Raw genomic sequence first — 16,859 nt, 5'->3', positions numbered from 1 at the left:
CTCAGCTGTTTTCATAAGGTGTTAGAAAGACCAGTGTCTATTTTTGTAGTGGCTTTTAGGTCAGGTGGCTACTTATGAAGTTAATGTAATACAAATCCAAAAGTACTCAGTAAATGGTGATGAATCAACCACTAAGAAGATTAATTTTCTCACTGGATAAAAGTAGAAAATGAGTAACGTAAGAATAAAAAAAAATACTTCCATGTTATAAAGATTAATAAAAATGAAAGTATGACCTTTGATATAGCATTTCATTTCTTTATGTTCCATGATCAAAATTGGTCTCATTCCTAATGGAGATGTCATATTGGGGAAATTTGGGGGCTTGGGCAAAACAAATTTGAGCTGGCAGATAGGATGACTATACTCACAAAGGTCATGCTACCCAAATGAAGGTATTCTTTTGTGCAAGTGTGTAATATGGTAAATAATCTTGGAATCTCTAAGTTTATCATTTTGTATTTTACCCCATCTCTCTACCATCAAATGAGTCTAACTACCATTTCTATAACTTTAATTTTATTTCTAAAAGGATCACTTGTTTAATTTAAAAACAAACCTCAAAACAATCTAGTTTGAATCAGTGTAAATGCATTTATAATAATATTAGATGTTAGAAATGGAATCAGGTATATTGAAGTGTGACTAATTTAAGACATTCTCCATGAATTATGTAATGTTTTCCTTTTACAATCCTGTGCTTTATAAAGAAATTGAAGTTCAGAAAAGGTGTGAGGTAAATTAGAGACTCAAGAATGTAAGCCTAATTCCATATCCTATCCATAAAGAAGACAAATGGATATTACAGACCTAAAAAAATGTTAGAAGTCTTTGCGATATGCCAACAGACTATATAGTCCTTAAATAGGGACAAATAGCCTAACAGTAGGTAGATGACAAACTCTGCTATGCTGTATGGCCTGTGAGGTTAAGAACTTCATCTGTTGTACACACACCACCTGTGCCTGGCACACAGCGGGTTTTCAAATAGTCATTTAATTAAATAGAATGTTCTGTACTATTACTAACAAAAGTATAAAGTCCTATCGAAATACCTGGGAAGTTCTTAACTTCTCAATAAAAACAAACACCCTAACTACTTAATAACATGTGCTAGAACATGTGTAATTGAAGATAGTTACGTAAATGGAGAGCATGTGCCCACTAAAAACTTGAAATTTAAACCCCATATATTAAAGGACAGAACTAATTAACCAAGAGGCCAATTTAAAACTAGATAAGAAATATGTTCTGCTCGGAAATAATTTTTATTTCAAGAAATAAGAGCAAGTACTCCTACCAAACTCTAAAAAGTGCCATACAATCTTTTTTTTTTTCCAAACATGGGCAGGCTCAGGGAATCGAAGCCGGGTCCTCTGGCATGGCAGGCAAGCATTCTTGCCTGCTGAGCCACCGTGGCCCACCCCTGCCATACAATTTTAAAAGGGAAAGCACTGGTCTTAAATTAGCCCTTCTAAAGGTGTATTTTCGTCACTTTTCAGTCCATGGTAATTTGTTATTCTTGGAATGCTAAAAAAAAAAAAAAAAAAAACACATTTGTTCATTGACTAGTAAGATGAAGAATGAGAAAAAATTAAAAGCATGTGAATCAGAAGTGATCTTGCAACAACTTTTTCACCCATTTTTTTGACTCCAGGGAGGACTAAACTCATGAGAATAGGTGCCAATGGAAGTCTGTTTTATGTTAAATTCTTAAGAACTGATCACATAAGAAATCCCCCAATTTCTATTCAATTAAAACCTTAATTAGCTAAGAATAAACAATTATTATTTATGACATGCCACTTTTCTAAGCGCTTTGCAGGCTTTATCTCATTTAATCCTCACAACCTTTGGAGATGGGTACTATTATTGTCCCCATTTTACTGATGAGGAAACTAGAGCACCAAGGCCACACTGAATGGTAGAGCTAGGATTTAAATGCAAACCATCTGACCCCTGTACCCTGACTCAGAGCATTAAGCTATCACCATTTAAGATAAATGTGCAATTCACTCTCTTGCTTAGACTCTGTTCCTCTATTTCCCATGGCCTCCTGTGACTTGGACATCTCAACAACACTGCATTTGAACTTCAGCTCATCATCTTGCCCTCAAGAGCCCCTAATTTTCCTGGAAATTCCAGATTTATTCTTCCTGTCACCCAGACCTGAAATTTGATTATCCTTCTCTCATCCATGGTATTTAGTTGAACAAATCCGGCTTGGATTTTTTCTTCTTGCACTTTCTTAGGTCTATTTTTTCCTTCACCCAGTATCACTACCCCAGTCCACACACTGGCCATCACATACCTTAATTACTACAACTTCTTTCACTTGACTCTCTCAACTAGAGTGAGAAACTTTTAGGATGCTGTACTTGAAGACAGATTAAATTGTTATTAATAATAAATACATGCTAACAACTATATAGTATAGTGATCTAATATATAAACTCATTCAAGCCTCATAATTCTGTGAGAGTCATTCTATTACTATCCCCATTTTACATATGAGGAAACTATGCCCATAGAGGGTAAGTAATTTGCCCAAGGTCACACAGCTAGAAAACAATAGAGCCAGTCTTTAGCTTCTGGCAATATGGCTCTGGAGTCTGTACTCAATCACTATATTGTCTCTTTTACACAAGTAGAATTGTATGTCCCTGGTCCTCAGAGAGACTTGATTAGGGGGCAGGTGACATATGCTACTTCCAAGCTGAAGCATTAGAAAGCAGCAAGGACCAGTGAGTGAGACCAGCTCTACCCTCCTGCCACAGTGACCAACAGTGTTTCAGATGATGGGACTGTTGTCAGCCTGGGTCCCTGAGTTGGGTAAGAGGCACTAAAAAGAAACACACTTATGTATGAAGTCACTGAGGTTTCAGGGTTAATTTGTAACTACAACATAAGCTAGCTTACACTGATTCATATAAAGTATTTAACCTATTTGGAACTAAAAGATCAATACACAAAATGTAAAAAAACAAAAATGTAGAAACGATCCAGTTCTCCTAGCAAACAAACACAACCTTTCTTAATTCCATTTTTATTTTATCATTTCATGCTCAGATGTTGAGAATAGTTCCCCCACAATTTACCACATCAAATACAAGTTCCTTCCCCACAGGATCGGACCCTCTGACCCAATTTTCTTTCACTGTCTAATATATACCTTCCAAGTTGGCCTGGTTAGTTTTGTCACTGTCTCCTGAATATAACAAGGTCTTAGTTCTCACTGGTAGATTATTCTGTGTCTTTCACTTATTCTTTACACTCACACCCAAATCTCACCTGCTCCTTTAATTCTTTTTCGACTATTTAAAGCCACCCATCTTTCTTTCCTCAAAACTTAAAACTAGATAAGAAATATGTTTTGCTTGGAAATGATTTTTTATTTCAAGAAAAAAGAGCAACTACTCCTGGGCCACGGTGGCTCAGCAGGTAAGAGTGCTTGCCTGCCATGCCTGAGGACCCAGGTTCGATTCCCCGTGCCTGCCCATGTAAAAAAAAAAAAAAAAAAAAAAAAAAAAAAGAGCAACTACTCCTGCCAAACTCTAAAAAGTACCATACAATTTTTTTTTTTCCAAACATGGGCAGGCTCAGGGAATCGAACCCGGGTCTCTGGCACAGCAAGCAAGAACTCTGCCACTGAGTCACAAGTGCACCGCCCACCATACAATTTTAAAAGGAAAAGCACTGGTCTTAAATTGGTCCTTCTAAAGGTATATTTTTGTCACTTTTCAGTCCATGGTAATTTGTTATTCTTGGAATACTAAAAAAAAAATTTGTTCATTGACTAGCGAGATGAAGAATGAGAAAAAATTAAAAGCATGTAAATTAGAATTAGAATTATTTGACTTTTACAATCTATACCACAGAGCTTTAAACTTCTGTGCATATTATCTTACAGTAAAGGAACAACAACAACAAAAAAATACACTGGGCTAGAGACTGGGGGCCAGTTCTAGTTTGGCTACCTACTAGCCATATCTTCCCTTTGTCTAGTCTTTTTAGACTTCAGTTATCTTGTCAGTGAAATATGTGTCTTTGCCCACAATCATATAGCCTAAGGTCTCTTATTTCATGTGCATTATTCTTGCATTCCTAAACTAAAACATAAATTCCACTGGGGATAATACCTTGCCTTTTACTTCTTTCTATTCTGGACTTTCTGGAAGAAGTGAGGCAAGCATGAACCCCACAGAGTGATATAGTACAAGAAGGGCAAGGATTCTTTATATGCTCAGGGAATGGTGTTATGACAGGAAGCAGAGTGGCTACCAGAAGGTAGATTAAGCCAGTTTTCCAGAAGGCTAAAACTACAAATGAGGCTTGAATTGTGTTGAGCTCAACTGCAGATCTAAGCGAATGCTGACTATTAAGAGATGCAAACATTTTGAACTGGGAGAAGTTCATATATATTATTGATTGTCAGTTATCAAACATAAGCTGAAGATACTATATCATTTCTGTTATTATAGTCTGATGGAGGGAAATAGGAGGTCTATATTATTGCATGTTGTAATTTGCTAAGTAGCAACAGATAACTAATACAAGCCTTGGTACTGTAATAAGTAATACCCAGGTGGTTCAACCTAAGAGAAATCTCTGAAACAATGTAGATGTTACAAAGAAGAAACTCCTGAAGAGGGCAACATACATGGGACAATACACATTTTGGTTTTGTTTCAATCACTTATTTTCTTCAAAAAAATTTAAGTGCTTCTCTTTCTCTTTATTTGCATACTTCTATGCAGCTTCTAATTGTTAACAGTCTACTCGATAAACTTCAAGCCACATTATTTTCTGTCTTGCACAGTACCTACCACAGATGATCCAAAACAAGAACTTTTTGATTGGCTTTTATCAGTTTTCTCAGAGTGTGAGAACATTTATTTCTGGTTTCTGTGCTTGTAAGAATGAGTTTTCTCAGGCAGGTTTTGGGAAGAAAAAAAGTGTCAGAATGAAACTGCATAGAGGCTAAAAAGGTCTGTGTTTAGTTCTATTCTTAAAAAAGTAACATTTTGATGCATTCTTACTATTTGAGGGGAGCAATTCCATAATTTTTCCCCTAAGTCCTACAGCGAAACTTTTGTTTTGTACCATAGTGGAAATATATGGAGTTACTGCCTACCTTCTGATTTACAAATAAAAATGCAAAGTATATTATCATGTATTGGCATATCATATATTATAATGAAATATGGTAATGAAAGTATTCACAAGTGTCATTTCATGTATCATTGTCAATTTTTCCCCACTAAGAGAATAAGGATAAAGAAATGGTCATGAATTTGAAAGTTTTGAATTTTGTTTAAGGAATAGCTGCTAAGAGAACTCATGAGAACAATCCCATCAACATGACACCCACATAATGAGAAATCTAAACAGTTCTTGTTTTAGTTCCAACAATCTCTCACAGATTCAACCCAGAACATGGTTGTGACTAACCCCATGCACTCTCAACAATGGTCAGACCAGAGAGAAACCAGGAAATCTGAGGCAAAGGCAGAAATGACGGGTAACATTGGTCTTCCCAGCTCAAATCTAAATAAATGTTTCAGATCCAAATATACTGCTCTGTATAAACTCATTTGAAGTCAAATATAAAACAGTTATGGTCTTTTGATTACCAGTTCTGTCAACTAAGTTTCCATTACAGATAACAGAAATCTCTCAAGCCATTGTGAATTAAAGAAAATTTTGCTAAGAAAATTGTTCAAAGGGCTAGAAGAGTAGATCCAGGCCATGCCTCCGGGAACAGACTCCTAGAACAACACATAAAAACTGGCCTCCCAAGAGAACTGCTTTCTCTGTCACATTCAGGACACTGGGAATTAGGAGTTATTACATCAACTGTGGGATCCAGAGTCAAATTATTTCAGCAGAGTCTAGGGATCAGGAAGTTGAGTGACCCCCAGAACCCTGTTGAGTCTGTAGAACTGCACCATCAAAATGGGTATCTCATATGCTACTGCCTAAATCCCACTTAACACACTCCGAACTTAAGAACCATACAAGTTCTTCTGATTGGCAGAACCTAAACTCACACCAAGAACTCTGGATGCCAAGGAGTATAGGGAAGAGAGCATTCAGCTTTCTGGCCCCTGCTTTACAGGGAGGTTCTCTCGGACGACCCTGGAATAGACAAAGAGTAAATGAATCTAGTATATTCATTTTACAGTATGAAATATTAAAATATTTTATCAAAAAGGGGAGAGGAGGAGTAGGGGGAGGAGGAAGGAAAAATCAGTGTAGCAAAAACAACGTAACAGTGCTCCATAGCAGATCTACCACCAGAACACAGACAGGTGTCGTGAAAACCACTGCTATATCTTAAGCCAAAATGGGAAAGGAAAAGACGCATATTAACATTGCCATTATTGGACATATGGATTCAGGCAAATCCACCACTACTGGCCACCTGACCTAAAAATGTGGTGGAATCAACAAAAGAACCACCGAAAATTTTGAGCAGGAGGCTGCTGAAATGGGAAAGGGGTCCTTCAAGTATGCCTGGGTCTTGGATAAACTAAAATCTGAACATGAACATGGTATCAATATTGGTAATCTTTCTGTGGAAATATGAGACCAACAAGTATTATGTGGCCACCACTGATGCCTCAGGACACAGAGACTTTATTAAAAACATGTTTACAGGCACATCTCAGGCTAACTGTGCTGTCCTGATTGTTGCTGCTGGTACTGGTGAATTTGAAGACAGTATATTCAAGAATGGGCATACCCGAGAGCATTTCTTCTGGTTTACACACCGAATGTGAAACAACTAATAGTTGGTGTTAACAAAATGGATTCCACTGAATCACCTTACAGTCAGAAGAGATAAGAGGATATCATCAAGGAAGTCAGCACCTACATTAAGAAAATTGGCTACATCATTGATACAGCAGCATTTACGCCAATTTCTAGTTGGAATGGACAACATGCTGGAGCCAAGTGCTAATATGCCTTGGTTCAAGGGATGAAAAGCCACCCATAAGGATGGCAATGCCAGTGGAACTACGCTGCTGGAAGGTCTGGGTTGCATCCTGCCACCTACTCGTCCATGTGACAAGCCCTTGCATCTGCCTCTTCAGGATATCTACAAAATTGGCGGTATTGGTACTGTGCCTATGGGCTGAGTGGAGACTAGTGTCCTCAAACCAGACATAGAGGTCATCTTTGCTCCAATCAATGTTACAATTGAAGTAAAGTCTGTTGAGATGCACCATGAAGTGCTCTGAGTGAAGCTCTTCCTGGGGACAATATGGGCTTCAATGTAAAGAACGTGTCTGTAAAAGATATTCATCATGGCAATGTGGCTGGTGACAGCAAAAATGACCCACCAATGGAAGCAGCTGGCTTCACTGCTCAGGTGATTATACTGAAATATCCAGGCCAATCAGTGCTGGCTATGCACCTGTGCTGGATTGTCACAGCTCATATTGCTTGCAAGTTAAAAAGAGATTGATCACAGCCCTGGCAAGAAGTTGGAAGAAGGCCGCAAATTCCTGAAATCTGGTGATGTTGCCATTGTAGACATGGTTCCTGGCAATCCCATATGTACTGAGAGTTTCTCTGACTATCCTCATATTGTTGTTCATGATATGAGACAGACAGTTGATGTGGGCATCATCAAGGCAGTGGACAAGAAGGCTACTGGAGTTGGCGAGGTCACCAAGGCTGCCCAGAAAGCTAAATGAATATTACCTGCTATTATTTCTCATTTAACAGCAAAATTTGAATACTATTATAAAATCTGTCCTTGGTCATGAACATTTAAATGCATAAACATTTGCATCACTTAAGTTAAAAATACATACAGGAAGGAAGCCTCAGTTTGATAAGTTTTTTACACTCAAATTACTTTCTAGTATAGTGAATAAGTGACTATTAACTAGATTTTTTACCTGAAAAAAAAAGTTGTATTAAAATGTGTTGTACTAACAGATATACCTGAGCTTAAAGTCAGATGAGCAGGAGTTTAAATCTAGGCTCTACCACTTAAATAGCTGTGACCTTAGTGACTCACTCAATTCTCAGAATTTCTGAGCTACTGTAACAAATTTGTTTCTGCTAAATCAGCCAGAGTTGGTTCTATTACTTCTAACAACCCAGTCAAGAGATCCATGCCTATGCTCTGATAACTGAGAGAGAAAGCCTTTTTTCCCTTTGACCTCAAAAGTGCAATAAACAATTCAAAACTCAACATATACCATACACACACACACACACACACACACGCACACAAAACCATAAGAAAGGTATGAGATTATGTTTGTGTGTTGTATATTTTGCTGTGGTTACCAAACATGGTTAGTTAGCATTTTGAAATTTTTCTTAGAATGATACAATGATTGGAATCTAAAATCTTTCATAAGGGACAATTTTTCAATGATAAACAAGAAAAGGAAGCGAATGTGAACGCAACCAGACTTATAGTTTCCTTCACTATTAACAAATGAATTTACTTCGTCGTCACCTAAGTCTGACTTAAACTCAGCACTAAAGTTTCTACCACCTATCCGAATTTAGCACTTAACACTTTAATTTTTGTTTGAATAAAGCATAACTTCTATTAAACTGGACATTTTGACATATACTCAAAATTTAAGTCCTAAGAGGAAGACAGTTAAAGGAATTGAGTAGTAAAGCAGCTTACAAAAAGCAGAAATGAAAACAGATGTTAAACTTCTTTGAAACAAGCCTGAACCAAAGCTATTTCAGTCAACTACTAGAAATATTCTACCTAGTCAAAAAAATCTTAACCTTCATAGGTCATCAGCTGCTCAGGGCTGTGGGCTAACTCTTTCCAGGGTTCTTTTTAGTCACCCAGCACCATGCCTGTTATGGGACCTCTATAAAAGCTTACTTGAGGCCAGTAGTTCTTAACAAGGGGTAATTTTGCCCCATAGGGTTGGTTCATTTGGCAATATCTGGAGACACTTTTGGCTGTCACAATTAGGAGAGGTGTGCTACTGGCATCTAGTGGGTGGAAGCCAGAAATGCTGCTAAACATCTCCATTCCATAGAATGAAAACAAAAAACTTTGTGAGAACAAATGAGAACAAAAAACTTAAGTGATCCCAAATGTCAATTTAGTGCCAAGGTTGAGAAAGCCTTCATATTCAAATATGAAATTATTGATCACATGGCTTCACATGAGACCAAAACACTTCTGATGATAGCTTACAGACCCTTTCAAATAGGAAACATTAAATCTGCCTCTAGAAGTTCTGGCCACTGAAACTGCCAATGAAACACCTGTACTGTTAAAAGCCTCTGCGTCCCCTTCCATAATTAAACAACACAATCTCCAAGACTAAGTAGCTCTATAAGTCATGGTAGCTGATTCTAATGAAACAGGGCTTCAACATTTCTAATATCTTGACCAAAATGATTAGCAATCTCTTTTCCTCATTCTTCAGACGATGTCAAAAACGTAAGTGTGGCAAAAAGAGTCATTTTCTCTCATTATGTATCTTCTAACATCATGATTTTTCTTTTATCAGTTTATAGAAAACAGTACATACGGTTTCTGCACTTGTTCCTCCACCTTACAGGATTATTCTGAGGATTACAAGTGTGGCACATCGATGTACGCGCACACCAGAGTGCTTGGGATGCAAGGCATCTGCTCGCTTATTTCTAATATATTATGCATCACCAAGCCCGGTGTCAGGCACATGGTATTAGGCCCTCAAATAATGAGTTGAATGGAAAACTTGTGAACCATTTTTTTTTTTTTTTTTTTTTTACAGAAAGGTGATATTCCTGAGGATATAAGAAATGAATGGGGAAAGAAAAAAAAAAAAAGAATGAACGGTGTTTTAATTTGCTAGCTGCTGGAATGTAACACACCAGAGATGGATTGGTTTCAATAAAAGGGGATTTATTTAGTTAATGTATAGTTCTTTAGAGGAAAGGCAGCTAACTTTCGACTGAGGTTCTTTCTTACGTGGGAAGGCACAAGGCGATCTCTGCTGGCCTGCTCTCCAGGCCTCTGGGTTCCAACGTCTTTCCCCAGGATGATTCCTTTCTGCATCTCCAAAGGCTTGGACTGAGCTGCGAGTGCTGAGATGAGGTATGCTAAGCTGCTTGGACTGTGCTACACTGAGCTCACTCATTTAAGGACCAGCCAATTAAATCAAACATCATTCATTGCAGCAGGCACGCCTCTTAGCCGACTGCAGATGTAATGAGCAACAGGTGAGGTTCATGTACCATTGGTTCATGTCCACAGCAACAGAACTAGGTACCTTCACCTGGTGAAGTTGACAACTGAATCTATCACAAATGGATTACATGCTTCTCTCCAGGCAAGCTATGAAAATGATTTTATAAAACCACAACACTTCAATACTTTAAAAATATCATTGAACCCAAATTTGAAATGCAATTTTTGTATTTTTTTCATAAGTAACAAATTTGAGGCAGCTTACAAAAGGGGGCGGGAAGGGTAGTATTACTGCTAAAGAATAATTTTGGGAACTAGCATGTGGCAGGCCAAAATTTCAATCACAGCCAGGTATATTTAGAATTAAAGAATACCCTTTGCACTACTCCATACTGCCTCCTAGATGCTCCATGCTCAGGGAGCTATAAAAGAGAATACTTTTTTTTCCCATGATTGTTCTTTAAAAAGCAGCTGAAAAATTATAATAATAAAAACTAAAATAAAAAAAGAACAAAAAAATTAATTTGCTATAAAGTAATTGAGAGGGGGTCAGACAACTAGGCAAATAATTATAACATCAAGTAATAAATGTTGTAAGCAACCTGCAAGCATAAAGTGATCTGACAACACAAAGGAAGGAGTGAATAATTCTGGCTGGGATAGAATTTCACAAAACAGATACTGAAGGTGAGTCCCAAAGGATAAGCAGAAGTTTGCTAAGCAAAGGGGAGAAAGGATGTTGTAACCAGAATTACTGGCATTAATAAATCAGAGATTTGAAATGACACTGGAGAAATAAGTAGTGGTGACTAATGCAATTTAGGTGCTACTTAGAGCACAAGGGAGGAATGTGTGATTCCTTATTAACAAGTTTAAACATGATGAAAAGCAGTAGGAAGCCAAAGGAGATTTCTAAGCAGATGAGAAGATAAGATCAGACATTCTTTAGAGATAAAATTAGGGGAGTACAAATGATGGTTTTGAGATAGGTGACAGAACAGTTAGGAGGCTACTCCAACAGTCAAACCAAAGGAGATAAAATGGAATCAAAAGACCAATAATACGAGGGGGGTGTGAGGGTAGTTCAGGTAATTCTCGCCTGCCATGTGAGAGACCCGGGTTCGATTCCTGCCCATGCACTGCAGAAACAAAACTAAAAACGAGCAAACAAACAAATGAAAAAACCAAATAAAACCAAAAAAAAATCAACAAACATTGCTGCAATAAGGGATACTCCTCACATGGAAAAAGAATGAAATGTGATGCCCGCCACACAGCAACATACAAAGAAAAAAAAAAGACCAATGATATGAGACTTAGATTCATTTATTTACCCCATCCACCCACCCATTCACCCCAAACATACGTACACTATGTGTGAGCCACTATGCTAGGGGAGGGAAGAATTGGTAAGGAAGACTGACAAGGTCCCGTGCTTGCTTGAAGCTTTAATTTATGGAAGAAGTAGATATTAAATCTTTACACAATTAATTATTTAATATGCATGTGTTGTAAGTGCTATGAGAGAGAAAAATGTCCTACGAAAGCAAATCACAAGGTACTATGACTAGTCTGGGGGTGGAAGGTGGTCAAAGAAAGCTTCTGTGAGATGTGACCTTTTAAGTTTTTCCTGAAGCCCTTGAATGGTGGCTATTATCTCACATCTCTCATTCTAAATAAAAAATTTGAGAAACTTATTTTTCACTAGCCAACTCTGCTTTGTGCAATCATATTCAAGGACTGACCAAAACAACTCCTAGTAGGCCTAACTAAACAGTAGGCATTGTTGGGAAGGGAAAGGAGGAGTATGGAAAAACGGAAGGGTAACAAGAAGAAAAAAAGAAGAAAGAAGACGGAAGGGAGAAAAATGGGAAAAGGAAGAGGGTAAGAGCAGAACTCAAAATCCAAAGGCTTGGGCAGTGCAATGGTGGCTCAGTGGCAGAATTCTCACCTGCCATGCCAGAGACCCGGGTTCATTTCCTGGAGCCTGCACATGTACACACACACACACACGTAGACACACACACACACACACACACACACACACACCCAAAGGCTCTAGCTACAAAGTTGCACACTTTTTTACAAAGTAACTCCTTAAGGAAAAGAAAGTATAAACATTTGTTGTGATCAATACTCAGAAATATCATCATTCACAAACTGATAAACATAATGGAACATGAACATGTAATTGTCAACTTCTATTGCTTTTTCTCAACTGGAAGGCACCATAGTTTAGAGCTGAGCAATCTAGATTAAAAAACCAACTTGATGATTCTAGGCAGATTTCTTGGTCTCTCAGAGAATCACTTTTCTTATCTGTAAAGTAGATACAACTATATCTTCTTAACATGGGTTTTTGTTATAAGAATTAACAGAGAAGATATTTAAAATATCTATTAGTTCTACTTACCTAATCTGTTATTTTAAACACATTAATGTGATCACCTCAAACTTGGAGGCCCTGGTGGCTGTATCTATTTGAGAAATATCTCTTTATATGGGTTTCTAAAGTAGACACTGACCATCATTTAAGCTATGACAATTATTTATATGTTGAATATTTAATCCAAGTTCAAACCAGAGGGCAAAATAATTTAGAAAGCTAACTGTCACTTGTTAATTTTGCCCACAATACCCACTTCCCTTAAAGATATTCCAACGGTTGATATTCAAGATGACCGCAGATGATTGAAGATCTGCTGCTAACTATAAATTAGCTCTCCTCTCGAGAAAACCCTAATCCCTTAGCACCAATGCTATTACCACATGCCAAGATGAAAAATAACACCATAGGCCAACTGAAAGTCAAATACAGGACTACAAAATCAAGAAAGAATTACATAAAACCTATGTGAATTATTATTATTAATAAGTCTAAGTAACCAAATTAGTGCACAAAATAATTTTATGGTACCATAATATTTGTTTCTTAGCATCCTGAATTATTTGTGTCATTCCTAGAAAGTTTTATTCTTTGCAATGGAAAGAGGCAGAATTAGAAAATTTCAATTAAAAAAAAGATCTATGTCAACCACATCATGTGTTCAAGAACAAAAGGAAATGTTTCTCTATGGCAAGACTAAGAAATTTACTGTGCTGGATATTGGGTATTTGCAGAGATTAGAATATTAAATCCCTATAGACGAATCCTGAGACCAAGAAACCTTCCTCTCACCCCCCTCAACGTCCCTAGCAGATGGCAGGAAACAGTATTTAGAGCCTAAAACACAACCTGCTAAAGAAAACAAAAGAGCCTTGAAAAGATGCTCATACTTGAGGGGACTGTGTAGGCATAGACAAAATCAACAGAAATACTTAGGGACAGAGAAAAAGGCTAGTGAAAATGAGAAAAAATAGCACAGTGGTTACAAAGTCTCTCAAATTATAGGATATTGTCAATGATTTTATTTTGAGCAAAAAAGTACTATTTGAGGATGACACAACATAAAATCACCTTAACAAAAATATTAGATATTTGAAAAGGTGACCTGATAACTCAATGATGAGAAAACAATTTGATTTCACAATTTCCAGTGTTCTCAACAAACACATACTCTAAAAAATAATCCTGCCAATTAAAGATGGTAGTGTGAGCACATGTATTTATCTATCCTCTCACAAGACCTCATAAGAATGGCATTAAAAGGATTTTTAGAAGGTATAACCCCACAAAGATAAAGAAAATGAAGAACTGATGATAGTAAAAGTTTTTCTAAGCTGGAAGGCAAAAGTACAGTAATAACTGACTTAGGAAAGCTGTGAAAGCCAAACACTAAACTCACAATGGTAAAATCTGAAAAGCAACCTGATTAATACCTCAGGGCCCTAATGGCTCCAGGATTAGCAGTACCAGGTAATTCTGGAATTGATAAGAGGCTATCAGAGCCCTGATCTTCTCCCAACACTCTCTCCCCACCTGGTGAATGCCCATTCCCATCCCAGCAGATGAACAGAGGTATATTACCCAGAATGTTGAAGTGGAGGGTCTTGGGACTTGGAGGATGACATGCAGTCAAGGGTGCAAAAACATTTCTAAAAATGGCACTAATTGAAAATTCATATACTAAGTGTTGAAACTTACAGGTTTATCCTCATTATGCTTTAGGGAATCTGACTAATACATAGGGTGGAGATGCAGAGCAGAAAGAGATATTAAAAATGAACAGATCCTGATGTTGGGAGTTCCCAATGCAACAGCTCACCTAGGGGACCCTACATTGAAGCATGTGGCTATCCTGCCCCTGACACATAAATCAGAGACTTCAAGAGACTTTTTAAAAAATATTTTTACTGAGAAATCTTTACACACATACAGTCCATACATAGTATACAATCAATGGCTCACAATGTCATCACAAAGTTGTGCATTCATCATCAGTCATTTTTAGAACATCTGCATCACTCCAAAAAAAGAAATAAGAAGAAAAACTCATAGGTCTCATACCCCAACCCCTCCCTCTCATTGACCACTAGTATTTCAATCTACCCATTTTACCCCTTATCCCCTCTATTATTTATTTTTTATCCATATTTTTTTACTCATCTGTCCAGACCCCAGATAAAAGGTGCATCAGACACAAGATTTTCACAATCACATGGTCACATTGTAAAAGCTAAATAGTTATACAATTGTCTTCAAGAATAAAGGCTACTGGAACATAGTTCAACAGTTTCAGGTACTTCCTTCTAGTCACTCCAATATACCATAAACTAAAAAGTGATATCTATATAATGTGTAAGAATAACCTCCAGGATAACCTTTTCACTGTTTGAAATCTCTCAGTCACTGAAACTTGATTTTATCTCATTTCTCTCTTCCCCCCTTGGGTCAAGAAGTCTTTCTCAATCCCATGATATTGGATCCTGGCTCATCCCAGAAGTCCTGTCCCTCGTTGCCAGGGAGATGTACACCCTGGGAGTCATGTCCCATGTAGGGGGGGAAGACACTGAGTTCATTTGTCCAAGTTGGCTTAGACAGAGAGGTCATATTTGAGGAACAAAGGAGGTTCTCTGGGGGTGACTCTCAGGCATAATTATATGCAGGCTTAGCTTCTCCTTTGCAGGAATAAGTTTCATAGGGGTGAACCCCAAAATCGAGGGCTCAGCTTATTGAATTGGTTGTCCCTACTATTTGTAAGAATATCAGGAATTTCTCAGATAAGGAAGCTGAATATTTCCTCCTCTCTTCCCAGTACCCCAAGGGGACATTGCAAATACTTTTTTATTCTCTGCCCAAATTACTCTAGGACATATTGGGGTATCATATTAGCTTGTAAACCAACAAGATCTCACACCCTATCAAGATTCCATGTAATTATGGTGTTCAAATAAACTGACCATACAAGTTAAATGAGATAATGCATTACCCAGAATATAAATTCTGCACCAAATAAACATCCCTTCCTTTGGTCTAACAAAGAAGTTGAAGTTTTAAAATATGGACCATATCATCCTTCACCCTGTACTCTGATTTACCTTAGTTAATTCAAATCAACTTCATTCATATCTCTTGATGAAGTCTGATCACTTTTTCAGCTTTTTAAACAGTTGCTGAAAGTCAGGGTAATGCTGACTTTCATTGCTTCAGTGCTCTAACTCAGAGTCTCAGGCATCACATATATACCTGAACTTTCAGAGAACAACCAGGTTATATTTCAAGAGGCTTTTTATAAAGTCTTAAACATGAACAGAGAGCCAAACACTTGGAAATACTTAAGGAAAGCCCTAAAATCAAAAGTAGACAATAAGGAGGAAAAGAGGAACTCAGAAGTAACAGAAAATTTGCAGAGAAATGAAAACCTGGGTGGAAATGGGGAGATATTATCTTTAATATTGTGAGAAAATGCTACAGTAAAAATACTGTATCCATGAAACAAAAACAGGATGCCCATAAAAATAATATCCAAAAAAATAAAAGATACTTGACATGAAAAATATAACAGAAATATTTTTAAAAAATAGATAGATTAAAAAGTACTCAAACTCTTTAGTCATCAGGGAAATCAAACTAAAACCACAATAATGTATCACCATACATCCACCAGAATGGCTAAAAATTAAAACGACTGATAATTCTTGGATCACTCATGCCGGGGAAGTTGCTGCCATGTCATGAAAGTAATTAAGTAACCGTACGGAGAGGCCCACGTGGTGAGGAGCTGTGGTCTCACAAAACATCCATGAGAGAGAAGAATCTTTCACCCTCCAGTCCCAGTCAAGCCTTCAGACAACTGCAGTCCTTGCTGCCATCCTGACTGCAACTGTATCAGAAATTGTGGCCCAGAAGTACCCAGCTAAGCTGCTCCTGAATTTCTGACTCACAGAAAAACTAGGAACAATCTCTACTCAACCTGAATAGATGCTATCCTATTATTCAGCATTCAACTCCTAAGTGTACACCCAACAGAAATGGGTACATATTTGCAACAAGAAGTCATGTTCAAGAACGTTCATAGCAACAAAATTTATAATAGGTATAAACTAGAAATATTCCCAATGTCCATCAATGGTAGAATGGATAAAATAACTGTGGTATATTCATACAACAAAATACTACATAATGAAGAAAAAGAATGACTACTACTATATTCAGCAATATGAATAAAATCACAAACATAATATTGAAAAAAAGAACCTAGACACAGCAGAATTTACAATTCCATTTAACTAAAGTTCAAAA

The 16,859-nt window shown here is 37.3% G+C and overlaps 1 protein-coding gene across 1 annotated transcript in view; it reads right to left on the bottom strand.

Annotated features, from left to right (window-relative positions):
- Window positions 1–16,859, bottom strand: part of UBAC2 (UBA domain containing 2) — a 239,940-nt gene that overhangs the window by 100,489 nt on the left and 122,592 nt on the right. The gene's annotated exons all lie outside the window — the stretch shown is intronic.

The sequence above is a fragment of the Tamandua tetradactyla genome, chromosome 4 (assembly GCF_023851605.1).
Source record: "Tamandua tetradactyla isolate mTamTet1 chromosome 4, mTamTet1.pri, whole genome shotgun sequence".
In the NCBI taxonomy this organism is placed as follows: Eukaryota; Metazoa; Chordata; class Mammalia; order Pilosa; family Myrmecophagidae; genus Tamandua; species Tamandua tetradactyla.
This window is presented reverse-complemented; position numbering and strand designations above follow the sequence as displayed.